Raw genomic sequence first — 15620 nt, 5'->3', positions numbered from 1 at the left:
TGCTGGTACTGCTCACTGAACTCCGACTCAGGTCTCTAGAGATGGGGAGAAACTGATGCCTGACATACCTCCCACTCCTCTTTCATCCCCATCATGCCTTCATCATCCCTGCTGTTATTTCATCCCTGATGTTAAAGTCCAGGATGGTCTCTGTAAATCTCTTGACCAACTTTACTCTTTGCTGTCAAACTCAACTACTTTCACAACAAACATCTCATTCCCTGGGTCTGATAACTCCAATCTCCCAGGGCCTTAAGGTACTTTGAATACAAAAAGATGTGTCCCAACTAGCGAGGCGGATGCCCTCTCAATTAAAGTGCTACACGTGTTACGGGTGTGAGGGTGAACCCAAAAGCAGCACACTGGAGCCCGGAGGAAACAGCAGGTAACGGTCTTTACTAACCCGGTCACACAATGTCTGTTGAGAAGCTGGTTTCGCTGTGTGGAGGATCAGGCTGGAAACAGACGAGGAGCAGGCAAATCTCTTGGTCGGGGACAGAGGCCGGGGTAGTTACCAGGGCAGAAACGAGGAAGGAAGGTCGGGGACAGGCTGGGTCGAAACCGGGAGATCAGTCCGAGGAAAAGTGCTGGAGAGTCTTGCATTTGCAGTGAGAACAATCTGGCACTGAGTGAGCTGAAACCGGGACTTAAATACTGGCAGCAGGTAATGAGAAACAGGTGATTTGTGTTGGCTTAATGAGGAGAGTGTGGTTCAGGTAAACGAAGGGGAGTGGAAATGTAGTGGGCTGAGAGGCTGAGCAGGTGTGGCAGGTGATAACTGTGACAACACGTTTCAGTGTTATGTTTCTAAAGTTGTATTTTGTATAGTTTGACTCTCTCGTTGTCCTAAGAGACACTCTGGTGGTGTTCACTCTTATTTGGTCTTCTTTGTTGGACCTTTCCTGTATTGAATTTGTTTTGGATTTTTTATTTTGTATGTGATTTTCAATTTGTATTGATTCTGCGTTCCTCCTAAAGGAGCTGATTTGGGCCGTTGTAAATTGGCTGACCCTGTAGGCCACTGTAATTAACATAATTTGAAACAGAACTCAGTCACAGTTATAAAAATAAATGGTTCCTATACTGAAAATACATCTCTGCTCTGGTAGGAGAAAACAAAAGCATATTGCCTGTATCAGAAGCAGTGGTGGACAGAGTCCATGTCTTCATTACTTGAGTCAAAGTAAGATCCTCCCAGTCAAACATTACTCAAATACAATTGAAAGTTGTTCAGTCAGATTATGACTTGAGTTAAAGTCCTGGAGTACTTGCTTTTAAAAATACTGAAGTATTCAAAGTACTTTTTAAAATATCTCTAAACGTATTTTCACAAAGCATGAGTGCAGTCAAGAATACATGAGTGTTCATTCTGCTCAGTTCTGTTTATCTAGAAAACATGATTTCATATCTAAAAAGTATACTATGAAATATAAACTAAGTTACTACAAGCACAGACAAGTTTCAAATGTTCATCTGGAATCAAAGCAGTGTGTTAGCTCCAGACCTCCACATGCTTTCTCAGGTTAGATGCTGATTTTGTAGGCTGTGATGAAGTTTGTGTCGTAAACAGATCAGAGATTTACAACAATACAAACAATCATTCTTTATTTCAAAACCTCAAACGTGGGTTTAAAATATGGCCGTGGTGCTCAGGTAGAGAATCATCATCCTTCTCAGTCATAACCATCATCACCACGACTAAATGAACGGACTGATCTGAAGAACGTTTGATCTACGCTCAACTGAGGTACGGCCACACCACTGAGACAAACCAAACACAAGTACACCAACAGTTTACGGTCTTTGGGATCTGATTTCAGAAAATAAAATTTGATGATCACGGTTGAGGAAAATTCAAAATCAGTATTAGCATTATAACAGTCATAATATCAGTAAGACTGATATTAATTTTAGCAGCTGGAGTCAGGCAAGTGTACAGCAATATGACCTTGTGATAGTTTGTGAACCTGGAGCTTTGAGTCATGGCAGCTACCATGTCAGTTTGTCAGAGCCAGAAGTGATCCTAATCCAATCAGAGTGAACAAGCACAAGGGTTTTGTTTTAGAATAAGTTATCACAATAATAGTCATCTGATCTATAATCAAGAGTAATCATTAAGTAAGATAATGAGATACTAAGACTCAGTTGTTCCCACTAAACAAGGTTCTGTTTGTGGTGGTAGCTGACTGACAGGCGTAATGAAAAGTTATTTATAGATTTTGTAGAGGCTGAAGTGGATGCAACAAATGGTTTCACTAATTCATAACATCAGTGAAACAGACATATGAAACTTCATCAGGACAGTGTGCCTTAACTAATCCTTGTAGCAACTTTTTATAATCTGGCACTCCGCGAACGCCACGGTGCAGATCTTGGACACTGTTTTTCTGCTGCAGAGAGCAGGAGGACTTGGGCATCTGAAGGCTGCAAGTGGAAACTTGTAGGATGACACACAAGAAACCTGAGCTGAGGTGTCAACTTTATTGCATTCCCCTCACAGTATCCATATAACTGCTGTGATACCAAAGGTATGATGTCACCTAATGTGTCTACACGGCATGAGAGGCATGTTAGCTTCACCTCCACAGGACACCCACATTTTGGAAGTGCTCCGCTCTAACACAAACACTTTGGTCGCATGCATGAGAGGAAAGAAAATAGACAGGAGATGTACGAATGAGCCTCAGGTCACACTTACACTGGTAAAGCGAGGATAAAACCATTGTGCTTCCTTTGTAGACAGCTGGATTTACTAAAATAGGAGTGTGTCTGTTTCTTCGGATGAGTGTGAGACAGACTGTGAAATACATCTGAATACCTCTTGAGAGGAGTTTAACCCCTAAAGACAGATGTACAAACCCAGATTAACGGTACAATGGCCACCACATGCATTAAGAATCAGCTCCTGGGGAAAACAAATGCCCATACTTTTAATTTCATAGCACTAAACTACCAACCAAACCTCTCTGAGACAAACTTCGAGTACATGTTCTTCAGTTCCGTTACTCCTGCAAACCCACACCAGTTGTTGCTGAGCCATTTTGCGTTGGACCAAAGCGTTTAACAGGCTGAAATCCAGACCATTAGGCCTCACCACCTGCAGACTGCAACAGAGCCCAGATAAGAGCGGCCCTTATGGTCCAACAGTGACACATGAATATAATACAGGACAGAGTGACCCAGTATTACTCCTTATAATAGTTTCAAAAAACATGTTATGTGTATTAAAAACAAACTCATGCATATGAGTGCCTTTCCTGATAACTATTTTTATCACCATCAGCGTTTAGTCAGATTGGGTTAAGAGCTCCATCTGGGGCTCAAGCTGCTCGCTCCCGCCAGCTACTCGTCTTATTAGCACCTCTTAGACAATTCCTGCATTGACGATAAAGGAAAGAGGAAGCCCAGCCCACCTGTCCCATCTGCTGCACACTGATGTCAGATGCTGTCTGTTGTTAGAGTTGAAGCCTGAGCGCCTCAACATGTAGCTGCAAATACTCCCAGGAACATAAACTGTATCTAAATCAGGTACATTGCAACAATAACACGTCAAGTAAAGTCAGTTCTTGTTTGTGTTGCTTCATATCATATCTACATTAAGAGAACATTAGAGTCTGCAGTCTTTTTTTGAATTATGAAACACAGCATACACACCTCAGTGATGTTCCCTTCATCCATCTGCAGGTTGGAACTATATTCATCATGACCATTATCACAATCAAAGCCATTAAAGCACCTTTCAGATTTAAGAAATGTGCCAGGTACTGAGTGCTGACTCTGTGCTGAGTACACCGCACAGATTCAATGCTCACTTTCATTAATTAATTCAGTCCAGGCAGCAATACAACCTCCCTCAAAGCCAGCGTAAGGCTACAGGAGATTTGAAATCATGTGGTATGACATGTATACTGAATAAGGTAACAGATGCACGTCCTTCTCTTATCACACATATGCACACAGTTCAAAATATGACAAAATGGTGCATTACACCCCTCATAAAGATGGTTGTGTGTGTGCCAGATGGGACGATGCATCAGTGCACAGAAGCAAAGGTGGATAAAACAGATGCTGGTATGGTGGATATCTTCCGGAGCAGAGAGAGAAGACAAAAGAGGAAAGCCATACAAGCCTGGATGAGAAGATATTTGGAGAGACATGGTCGACAATGCTTGTCTATTCCTCCAGCCTGAACCACGGGTGAGATATTAACTGTCAGTTTTAATATCTGTCAACAGTGGTATGCTAGCTAAGGTTAGCCTCAGGGTTAGAATTTGACTGCACTGCTTGGCAACACCGTCAGCGACTGTTCCTCCTTGTGGTCATCTTTGTTTGCCTGCCTCCTAAAATACTTCTGTGATGACAGTATTCTAGTTTTTAAATCTTGAATATGATTTATGTGTTTGAATGTCTTATGTAAAATTAAACACAAAATGTTTGCATGGTTCTGATGATTCTTCATGAAGTTCAAGAGGTTTACATCTTGATCTGTAGACCTCTTCAGGTACCAATTAACCTGTGTTATGTTTGACAACTGCTGCCTATGTTTTGCCATCAACTTTTAAAAATATTTCTACAGCAAGTTTTTAAACCCCAAACGTGTCTGTTGGAGCAGCTTAGTGGCTTCAAGTCTGACTACTAAAGTCCACATCATGTATGAAATATTCTGTTAACAAAAAGATCTTCAAGCTATCCCTAACGGCCAAATTCCACCAAAACTGTGTCCGGTCCGTCTCCGATCTGTCACAGCACTGGATCTGAAGGGTTTAAATTCTAGTCAATGTTTAACATCCACTGGATTTGCTCTGTTGCGTCCCGGCTGCGTCTCTGACAGTGCATCGTGGACAAGCTGATGTACTAACTGGGAGCACCGAGGATTGCGTCTATCAAATGAGCAAAATAGCACTCGCTATCCATTTAGCTTGTTTGCCTTCATGAATATGCAGAATACATGAAAATTATCAGAACGCACAAAATACTGGGAGGAGATGCAAATGTAATCATTTAGCACACGCAATGTGATTTATCAAACCTGTAAAGCTCATCATAACATCGCTTTACAATATGTCCGCAACAGAGGGGCTTACAAGCATAACTACACTTTTTACACACAGCTATGTAATTTTGAAGTCAATCAAACGGACATGAAATCTAAAAAACCAAGAGAACAAAAATAAAATAAAAGATACAAAAACACAAATTCAAAGCAGTTCAGCACCATGGATAGCGACCACATCATTCTGACACCCACTTTAACTTTTTCAACTAATGAAAGCACAGTAAGCCTCTGAGTCAATAGCTATAACGTTTAGTAAAATTGGCACAGTGACCCACATCTTCACATACAAACAAAAAATCAACATGAAGTACTCTGCCTACTCACCAGTGTTTGGACGAGCCTTAAGCTCCGCGGACTTGTCCACGATGCACTATATGTCCATTTTCTTTGCTCTGTCATTCTCAATAGATATCATTTCATGTCCACTCAGTCTCTCCTGTCCCACTGTGCTCATCAAGGGGTTTTTAATTATTTTTAACTTGGAGAATGAGCGCTTAGAAGGTGCAACGGTGATGGGAGGAGTACATAATAATAGCAGGGGCAGGGCAGTGCAAACCTTACGGAATGAATAAGTTGCTGCTGGGTGGTTGACACTCATTGACAATGAGCATTTTTGCCAGATCACTAACAGACTTTTGCTTTGGTATCTGGTCCCTGAAAGGGGTTCTAAAAGAAAGCATCTGGCCAGTGAAGCTGGGGGCAATGTCCCGACTGTCGTCCGTACTAAGCCGCCAGGCAGCTTGGTGTAACTCCTCATCTTGTGCTTGCAGCAGTGTGTTGGGGTGAATTGCCTCAAACATGTTCACAGTTCCATTTAAGCTAGGGAATCTTTGGGACAGTTGCTGGATGATGATATCAGGCATTAAAAACGTTCACCCGAAAGTTGCTCTCGGCGTCAGTGAGGCAGCTGTCTTCATCAAAGTGACGCCTAACTTTTCTGGCCCTGGTTATTTCAAACCTGCGATTGACTTCCCAATTTAGTAGCTAGAGCAAGAGTGGGAGACTTAGCCTCATCAAATTGCTCCCTCAACTCCATCAAAACACTGTTTGCGTTTTGGAGTAGAGTAGATGCGTTTATTTCATGCAAATCTTCTGTTTTTTCTCACATCATTCACCTTTTCACAGATGGCCTCCCAAATCGCGTTTCTTCTGGCAACGCCGAGATGTCTCTGCTGTAGTTCACCGATGTGTTTATTTCTCTCCTCCACAAAGATCTCCAACTGCATGGCTTCAAACTTCATTTATCGCTTAAGGCCACTCTGTTGTCTCAAACTCTCCATGGGGACAGCCAATAGCACAAGCAAAACCCTCATGAAATATGGCGGTCCGCACCACTTTTGCTCTTGTTATCATTTGCGCACGCAGTCATAGTAGATCAGCCGCAATAAGCCCAGAAATTATTATTTGTACACGCAAATTAGTGCTCGTTATTTGGGATCTTAGTAGATCAGGCCCTTTGTGTTATCACCAGATCGTATTTCACTTAACTACAACAACAAACCATCATGATGAGCGGAGCCAGGCCTGGAGTCAACAGGTCAGAGGTTTTCAGAGAACCATAAAGACAACATGGATGAGGAGAGGATGAGGAGAATCTTTGATTCAGTTATTACAGCGGAAAAACCTTGGTTACATGACTCCAGCTGTCCGGCAGTCCTGCTCCGTCCTGCGTATTGAAAACGCAACCCGTGGGTGTTGATGAATGAGAGAAAACGGAGCCTGACTGCAGAAGATCGTAGACGGACCAAACACAGATCTGTTGGAAGTCCGATGTATTATGAAGTAACTCATTTTAAAACCAGGAAGGTTTAGAGGAAGCTTAAAAACTCTTACCACAAAAGCTCAGGAAGGTAAAAAAAACTTTGTGTTGATGTTAAAACACATTTTCCTATTAAGAATCACTCTCCTTCACAAATTTCACTGTTAACACAAACTGTAACAATTAGACGCACACTTAATTTTGATTGACAAAACATTAGAGCCACCCATCTTCACCAACAGTTGGTGTTAGCAGCAGTGCCTGGCAGGCCTGCTGTGCTTTGTCTGATTGAACCATGAGTTTGACATTCTGAAGAAACATGTTGGGCAACTGCGGTCCCATGAGATTTCACATTTTTACAAGTCCTAGCCAATGGACCTGGACTCCCGGAGCTTAAACGCTTTAATATATTAACATCACACAATGACTGGAGCTAATATCAAAAACACCTGCAGGGATGTGTTCATGGTTTAAAACTTGTAGTTACTGTTTGTAAAGTTCAAACTGTTCTCTTTCTTCGGTCTTCACTTTTTCATGACCCCAAGCTTCTCAAGAGATCTTTCCACCCAGGCTCTGTGTTTCCTCCTGAAGGGGATGCATGTGAGACAAACATGTTCAAGACAGCTGAACTGGACATTGAATGAGCTTTGCCTTGCCAGCACCCAGTTACATTATCCTTTTAGTGTTCCGGAGCACAGATGTGTGATGGGAGCAGGTATTCAACCAGAGCAGTCACAGTGAGAGTGGGCTTGTTCTTCAGTGGGCGGATGATGCTGCTGACGTCAGGAGCGCAGAGTCACTGTTTTTCACTCTTTCTACTTTACTTAGTTTTTCTCTTTCTGTTTTGATTTTGCTTATCACTACATTGAGATGATACAGTCATATCAACTCAAAAGCAATCATCATTGTTGGTGATTGCTTCTCTTTGTCTTGCATACCACTCAGATGCCACTGCTTGCCTAAGAACATGTCTGAATTTTCCCTAGCGTAACACATGTACAGAGCAGGTCTGCACTATATCAGCAGTTTATGTGTAGAAATGACAAAACAGATACTTCAGCAAGAATAGATGCATGATGTTTTCAACTTTATTCAATGTAAAGCAATAATTTTTCTAACACAGTGAATAATAATACGGATTTCAATCAGGTCTGAACATCTCAGACCTCATTTCAACTTATTTTCATCTAGTGAAAATATGGCTATAATCATCAGACTGTTGTCAAACACCTTCTGTCTTTACATTTCAATAACTTGTTCATTTAAACACAGAAAGGAGGATATTTTTTAATTTCATTAGAATTCCATTTCTCCAAAGTAATTTTCCAGCTATAGTTGAAATCCCATCTATATGTAAAAATTGTTTTTAACTCATTTTATTTTTCAAAAAATCATGGATACTGATCTTTAAGGAGCTGGGTGATGTCAACAAAAGGGTTCAGAAACATCACAAAGGGAATAGTTTTAATCGCTCCTACAAGACAGTAAAACACAGCGCATGATCACACACTTGGGCTACAAAGCTCTGACCCTTGAATGATAACGTGGATACTAAACGTCTCATGAGTTATACAGATCTAGTAAGCTGATAAGCTGACACCAATGAATGCTGGTCTTATATTGAGGCACTGCATGTTCAATTCCAGGTTGTGCATGTTGGTTTTCCAATGTTGGAACCCTGCACACTGAAAATCCCCATCAACATGTGATTCATCTTCTAACAGAGGCAGATTTCCTGGTGAAATATGATCTTCAAATATACGTTGACAAAACTATCACTTTTGGAAGTCCTTTTCTACGATGGCCATTGACATTTATTAAGTATAGTTTCAACAAAAAAAAAAAAGGCTGAGTGAGAGAGGGAGCTGTTATTAATGGGAAAATTCCACCGTCAAGTAGTCAAGGTGTTAAGTTCCACTGGACTGGCTCCGTTGCATTCCAGCTGCTTATCTGATCTGGCAGGTCGGATATGCAGAACTTCCATTTTTGCCGGATGCCGGAGCACGACGCAACAGAGCAGATGGAGCGAGTCAGGAAGTCAGGCACCAAAACAAAATGAAAACATCCGGTTAATTTTCAGAATAAAACACTTTGTGTTGTCACCAGATCGTATTTCACTGAACTACAACAACAAACCGTCATGATGAGTGGAAAACGCAACCAGTTGGTGTTGACAGACCAGAGAGCACATAGTCTGACCGGAAACGGATCCGGTGTACAAGACTGTTAGAGCTTGCTTGGTTTGATGGTAGGAGGAAGATTTAACGGGTCAACAATGCAAGAAAACAAACGAAGAGCAGCTTGTGCAGCTAAAAGTTACCTTTAATTCAGTTTTCAAGCTCCCTCTGATGTTTTTCCTGAATTTAACCATGTAGTCCTCTTTTGCCTGAACCACACCCAGCTAATCGTTACACATTATCCAATGTTAGAGAATAAAACAAAAACTATCTTGTGTGTCCATTCACAGCAGTGACAAAGCATCTGGGTTTGATATCCTAGACCAAGAATTCATGGAGCATTTTTATCTGCAGTATCACTCAGCTTTTAGTGACGGGTCATCATGAAAAACAAACCTGTTCATTTTCACCTGCTGGGAGATGAGGGACATTTTCAGTGCAGTTGTATGTCTGTCAGAGCCCAGCAGCAGCCACTGGAACAGTATCTAACTCTGCCGACGTAGAAGCAAATGTGACATGTAGTTGAACATTATACCACATCCAGGCATGAATTTAAAAGATATATCCCCATGGTAACATCCACCGTCTCACTCCCCCACTCTCCACCACGTACACACTGACACCCACAAAGAGAAGAATAAAAAGAAGTCAGTGCCAGAGGGCGGCGTGAAACAAAAGCCTCCTCCCGGTTGTCAGAATCAATATTGGCATGTATGACAAAGACGGAGGGTCTCTAAAGAAAACTGCGAGATTGAATACGGTGCTGGAAATGACAAGTGACAAGCGAGCCGCTGTCTGAGGCTGACAGACGAGCTAACGACCAGAGACCTCCATGACAGATGCTCTCCAACACGTCAAGGAAAGAGAGGACGCTGGGGAGCGAGATGACAGCACCCACAACCACATTAATTCTCCTAAAAAACAAAAGAGCGGCCTCAGAGAAAAGGAAACTCTCCACTTGGCCCCTCTGCTTCTACATTTAGAGAACAAACAGCCTTGCTGCTTTCATCCAGATTGAACTCCTTTAAGAAGTATCTTATTCCTTTGTCTTCTTTATTTCCTTTTATGATCTTGTATCAATTTGTCGAACTGAGATGCTGACAGCACATTTACAAGGCTCATCAACATAAAGTCACACACGGTTAAAATAATGAGAACTATGTGCTATGTTTGCTATGTTGCTAATATTTTCTTCTTTCTTTTTTTCACAAACAGAAAAATCTGCATCAATGAGCATACTAGGAGCTAAAACTGAAGTCAGGTTACAATCAGTGTGAAGTCACGATGGCGCTGCCCTGCGCTGCCCTGCGCTGACACATCACCATTGAGCTGTTGTGTTAGTTTGCAGTTGAGTGATTGTTTTTAGCTTTAAAGGCAAACTTCCCACTGCGACAATAAAGTCGGCCTTAAAATGAAGAGGCTTGATTCAGAATCAAGAGTAAAAAAATAAGTACAATAATTTAATTATAAAAAAGGAAAGGGGACATTTTATTAATATAACATTTTTAATTGCGGTTTAGCATCAATTTAATATCTGATGATTTTTTTAATTCACGACAAAATCAAAATCCTAAGTAAATCAAACTGTAAAACTAACAAAATTATCCGTAATAGATTAATCTGATGCTTTAAAAAACACCAATATTCAGTTTTGTTATACATCATAATTAATTCTTGTGAAGACTTGTGTACTTCATGCTCTGAAACAGGAGATAAGATGCTTTATTAATCAAGGTTTTGCTGAACTTCCAGACAAAGCAGACAAAGTTTTCATGTAGAGATTATTTAAGCTTTGCATCTTTTGAAATTATTTTCTATAGGAAACATTTCTATATCCACCTTCAGTATAGTTTGAATTAATAAAGAAATATATATTTGTTCTGATAATAGAAAGAAAGCAGCTGAAGATGTTGTTCCATGCAATGTTTGCTTCCCAGTCTCTAAGACTCATTTCCCTTGGCCTTGGACTATAAGGCCTGTTTGTTTCTTCAGTGAGGTAGACTCTGATCATTATTTTTCTGTAAATAATCATGATAAAAGAAAAAGGTAGAAATGAATGCACTGTAAAAAAAAAAACTGCAGCAAACTTGAATAAATATAAAAGTGAATATCATCCTCAATGCAGCTGCTAGTTTCCTTCATGTTGTAAAAAATTTCGTTTTATGAAATCTTCCACCTCAGTGTTGTTATTGTTTTTGGAAGAAAGCTAAAAACTCAAACCGAGAGGGATACTGTGGAGCAGCAGGTTGTTATAGTGAAGATAAATTTGGCCTGAAGCAAACTGGTGTCCTGCATTTATCTCCACCACAACAACCTGCTTGCTCTACGTCCTCTTATGCGTTAAAGTGTCCATGTTAGGTAACTTGTCACTAACAGTTACTGTCTGTTACACACAAAAGAGTAAGTAAGGTCCTTTGGAGAGAATAACAGTGTTGAAGGGGTGATAGTTTTTTTTAGTGGGGTTGTATGAGGTGCTTGTCAATAGTAAGTGGATTATCCACAGGGGATGTCTGTCAACAAGGACCCTTCAATGAGGAATCGAGTACTGGCACAGAGGCAAGGCTATCAACCACCGCAGACGGGGTCGTTAAGGTCATGTAAATTAGCAGATTTTTAGGAAGTCCAACCCCAACACACTCAGTATAAGTGTATAGAGACAATTAACCACACCTTTCTGCCATCAGAAATCCACTATTAAGGCTCTGTGTTTTATCAACAGATAAGTGTCTCTGACAGTGATGATGACATGCTGTTTACTGTCAGGACACCTCTATGAGCCAGAGTTTACCGAGGGATAAATGAGACTCAACGGACTAAAGATGAAGACTGGAGAGCTGGAGAGATCCCATGATGATATGTTAACATGATCCAAATCCACTGTGTTAGTTGTTGAAGGTGAAGATTGAGCTGAAATCAACACGACAGCTTTTACTGTACAAAGCAAATACCACTACAGACACTGACACTGCGTGATCGACCCAAACAGCTGATCGGTTCCCTGCAGGCAAAGGAACATGGACAGTATGTGTTGCGTCCAAGCAGCAACCTCTGGTCTTCAAATATGAAGCCCATGCGGAAGTGTTATAAACTGCAGTTCCTTGAGCATCAACTTAAGGCTGGCTGCAGAAACACCAGAAACAACTTACACATCTATTCAAAGAGACAATCTTTACAGCAGAAATAAACATGTTTACAGCCTGGTTCAAAAAACGGTTCAGGTCTGAATAGCTTATTTCAGCACACACTGTTCAGGGGTGAATTTTTTTTTTATAACTTAGTATTTTCGAAGATATTAAACTTAAGAGTTTTACCCTGTAGCTGTTAGAAAATAAGGCTAAATGCCGGTCTCTTTACCTCACACTAGCTCGGAAAAAGTTTGGTTGAGTGCAGCATTCACAATATGGCACCCATCGACGATTGGCTTCAATACAGCTCTTCAGAAACAGATGGATGACGCCACGGATACTACGTCCATTTTTTATACAGTCAATGGTTGCGTCTGAAGCTAGAGACAAAACAAAGAGGCTTCCTGACAGCAGAGCAAAGCAAAAAAAGGCGAGGTGACCAGCATCTCCTGTGGATAATCCACTTACTGTTGTACCTCATACAACTACCCTCAGAAAAAAAAAGAATTATCCCTTTAACAGTGAAAGTAATCTTCATGCTGATCGGTCAGCTACATTTGAAAACAAAGCAAGATGTACACTGGTCTAAAGCACATCCAAAAACAAAGGTCAGAGGTCACCAGATAGATTTTGAAATGTGGACATTTTAAGTAGTTTTTTGATGCTCAGTGGAACTGATGACCGTCAGGCCAGGAATCATTTTCTGAATTTGTGATATCCAAATCTCATTTCCTGGCAGTGAAGCCACTAGTAGTTAACTTGTTTTGTATATACAGTATGTGCTACCCATTGTGGGGGTCCAGACAATACTGAGTCTAAAAGGGCCATGGCAACACATTGAACATTAATATTATACAGTAACTCATGTGTAACCAGTATAAATAAATACACATCTGAGACTTATGTTGACACCATTCATATCATTTATATGACTTGAGATGTTGTCATTGTTGTTCGGATTCTCTCTAGCTGGGACTTTCTCAATTAATATATTTTCAGGTCAGTAAAATTTAAAGTAATCCAACTTATTTTCAGTCCTTTTTAAAAGCTGTGCTGAGGCAGTTTGTGAGAAACATCAAACTGGTAATATGTCAGCCACGTTACTTTGGCCTTTACCTTTCCTTCACTCAACCAAACACTATCCATTTAGTAAATCATAACAGGGCTTCAATATTGAAGCAGCTCAAAGAAAACACATTATATTTGTCAAACATTTAAATACATGCAGCCAGTTTGACTCCACCCACTGATTTTTGGAGTAGTGTATTAAAGCCTTGAGTTTGTCATACTGGACATTGTCTCACCATGCCCTGCCCTCAATGACTCCTCAAGATTAAGTAAAGGTTTAATGAATTAATCTTTTTTTATGGAATAAGAGGCGCACACAAAAGATAAATATGCCTTTATCCTGGTCGACAGGCTGCCGTTGTAGCATCTCGTCAATCAGAATTTAGGCATGCCCTGAAGCGAGCCGTGCTGTCTATTGTTTATCGTCTTTATTTGACTATTTCAACTAAATGGGACAATAATCCACAAAATGAACACAATTTAGTCACTGTAAAGTGAGATGAATTTTTCATCTTATCAAACGACTAGACTTTCTTTTGAAACCAGTGCAGTGTCTATTATAGTTCAACCTGTCAGTAGACTTATGATGATTTTTGCTGTCTGTCCAAGGCCCAGTGTGGAACTGCATAAAAAATAAAATGAAATGAAATGAAATAAAATAAATACAACATCAGAACTTTGTCAGGCTGCGTCAGAGCTGGGACACAGCAGACAGATTTCTGGCTGCAGTGGTTCAAAAGACTCTAAAGCAGGAGAAAGCACTGAAACACTCACCATTACATGATGTTAAAATAATATATTTACTGTGTTAGTCCAACTTAAAATGGAATTTTAAAATACATGCAAACTTTAATTCGACTGAAATGTTCCGCAAGGCCCTGAGTAATATGTCAGTGAGAAGTCAGGGTGAGCTGATGTTAGCACGCAGCAGGTAATATTCAGGAAAATGAACAGCGAGGAACTGGGCGGGTTTAATGATGTTAATATCATATGACCAGTACAAAACCAAAAGAGTGACATGCAAGGAAGAATTTAAAATGATTTGAGGCTGAAGAATGAAAATCATTTTCAAAAACAGAATAGCAAAGAAGTTTGCACATGCGTCCATGTACACGAAGCATTGATATAAATGCAAAAACTGTTGTCAAAGCATCAGTCTCTGTTCATGTTGTAAAAATTACACTCAGGCTTCTGCAGCGTACTTTAATAATGTCCTGCCTCTGAAGCCTCAATCCCCGAAACTGCCACCCAACCCCTTCATTAAATACGGCAGACTTTGTGTGACAACAAGCAACTTTGGAAAATCTCAAGGGCAGAGCTCCAGAAAACTTCAGGAAAATGTCCCAAGTGCATGTGTAAAATGGGCATTTGATTGTCATACCTTCTACATAAGAAGCAGTCCTGTTCTCCAAACTGTCTGTGATGTGTGTGTGGCCACTTGTAATTTTCTGCTCTGGCCCCATTTTAAATTTGAGCTGTTAAACCTCTGAAATGAAATGTCTGCACACAGAAGTGTGGAGTGGCAATCACATTCAACTTGCTAAAAAGTCTTTAGCTGCTGAAAAGCTTGATTTCCATCCAATTCCCAATTGGCAGCACGGCAATTTCAGCTCAAGGAGGACTATTTTATTTGAAGTGGGCATGCTGAAGAAAAACAACCAGCACTCTGCTGATAACTTGGCAGATATTTCGATGAATATTAAATATTGTACAAAGAACAACAAGATGTCTGTTTGTATTTCTTTGGGACTTTGACAAAACACAACGTTAAAACGACTTTAGTTAGTTGTGCACACAGTGTGAAAAAAGATGTACAATTAAGACATAAAAGCTCACAAATTCAGAGGAGAATTGAACAAAACTAAAAGCAAGAGTGCATCAGAGTACATCATTGTAACAGCCTGAAGTGAAGGTCAGGGTTGCATGAGAAGTTATAAATGTTTTTAAAAACTTAATTAAAAAAAATAAATATGTGAGCAGCCTCCAGGGATTCAAGTCAAAAGGAAATTCTGTTGACTGGAACTCTTTCAAAAAGAAACTCAGAGGAGCCCTGCATAAGGCCCTCGTGATTTGAATTAGTGTTTTCTGTCTTTTCTTTAAAGCTTCAGATTCAGGCTAAAATATAAGACCTTAATGTGTCCGCTGTGACACGTGGACGAGTACACGCCTTTAACTTAGCCAGTTATCCCCCAACAGTGATGCTCCTGAATTAAGCAAACTCTAGAGACATCTATCTATCTATCTATCTATCTATCTATCTATCTATCTATCTATCTATCTATCTATCTATCTATCTATCTATCTATCTATCTATCTATCTATCTATCTATCTATCTATCTATCTATCTATCTATCTATTGTAGCTGGATGAGTTTCCACAGTCCCTCTCATCCCTCTGTGGATGATGAGGAGTGTGTTTGTTGAAATGGGGTTAA

The sequence above is a fragment of the Notolabrus celidotus genome, chromosome 1 (genome assembly GCF_009762535.1).
Source record: "Notolabrus celidotus isolate fNotCel1 chromosome 1, fNotCel1.pri, whole genome shotgun sequence".
Taxonomy (NCBI): domain Eukaryota; kingdom Metazoa; phylum Chordata; class Actinopteri; order Labriformes; family Labridae; genus Notolabrus; species Notolabrus celidotus.
Note: the sequence above shows the minus strand (reverse complement) of the source record.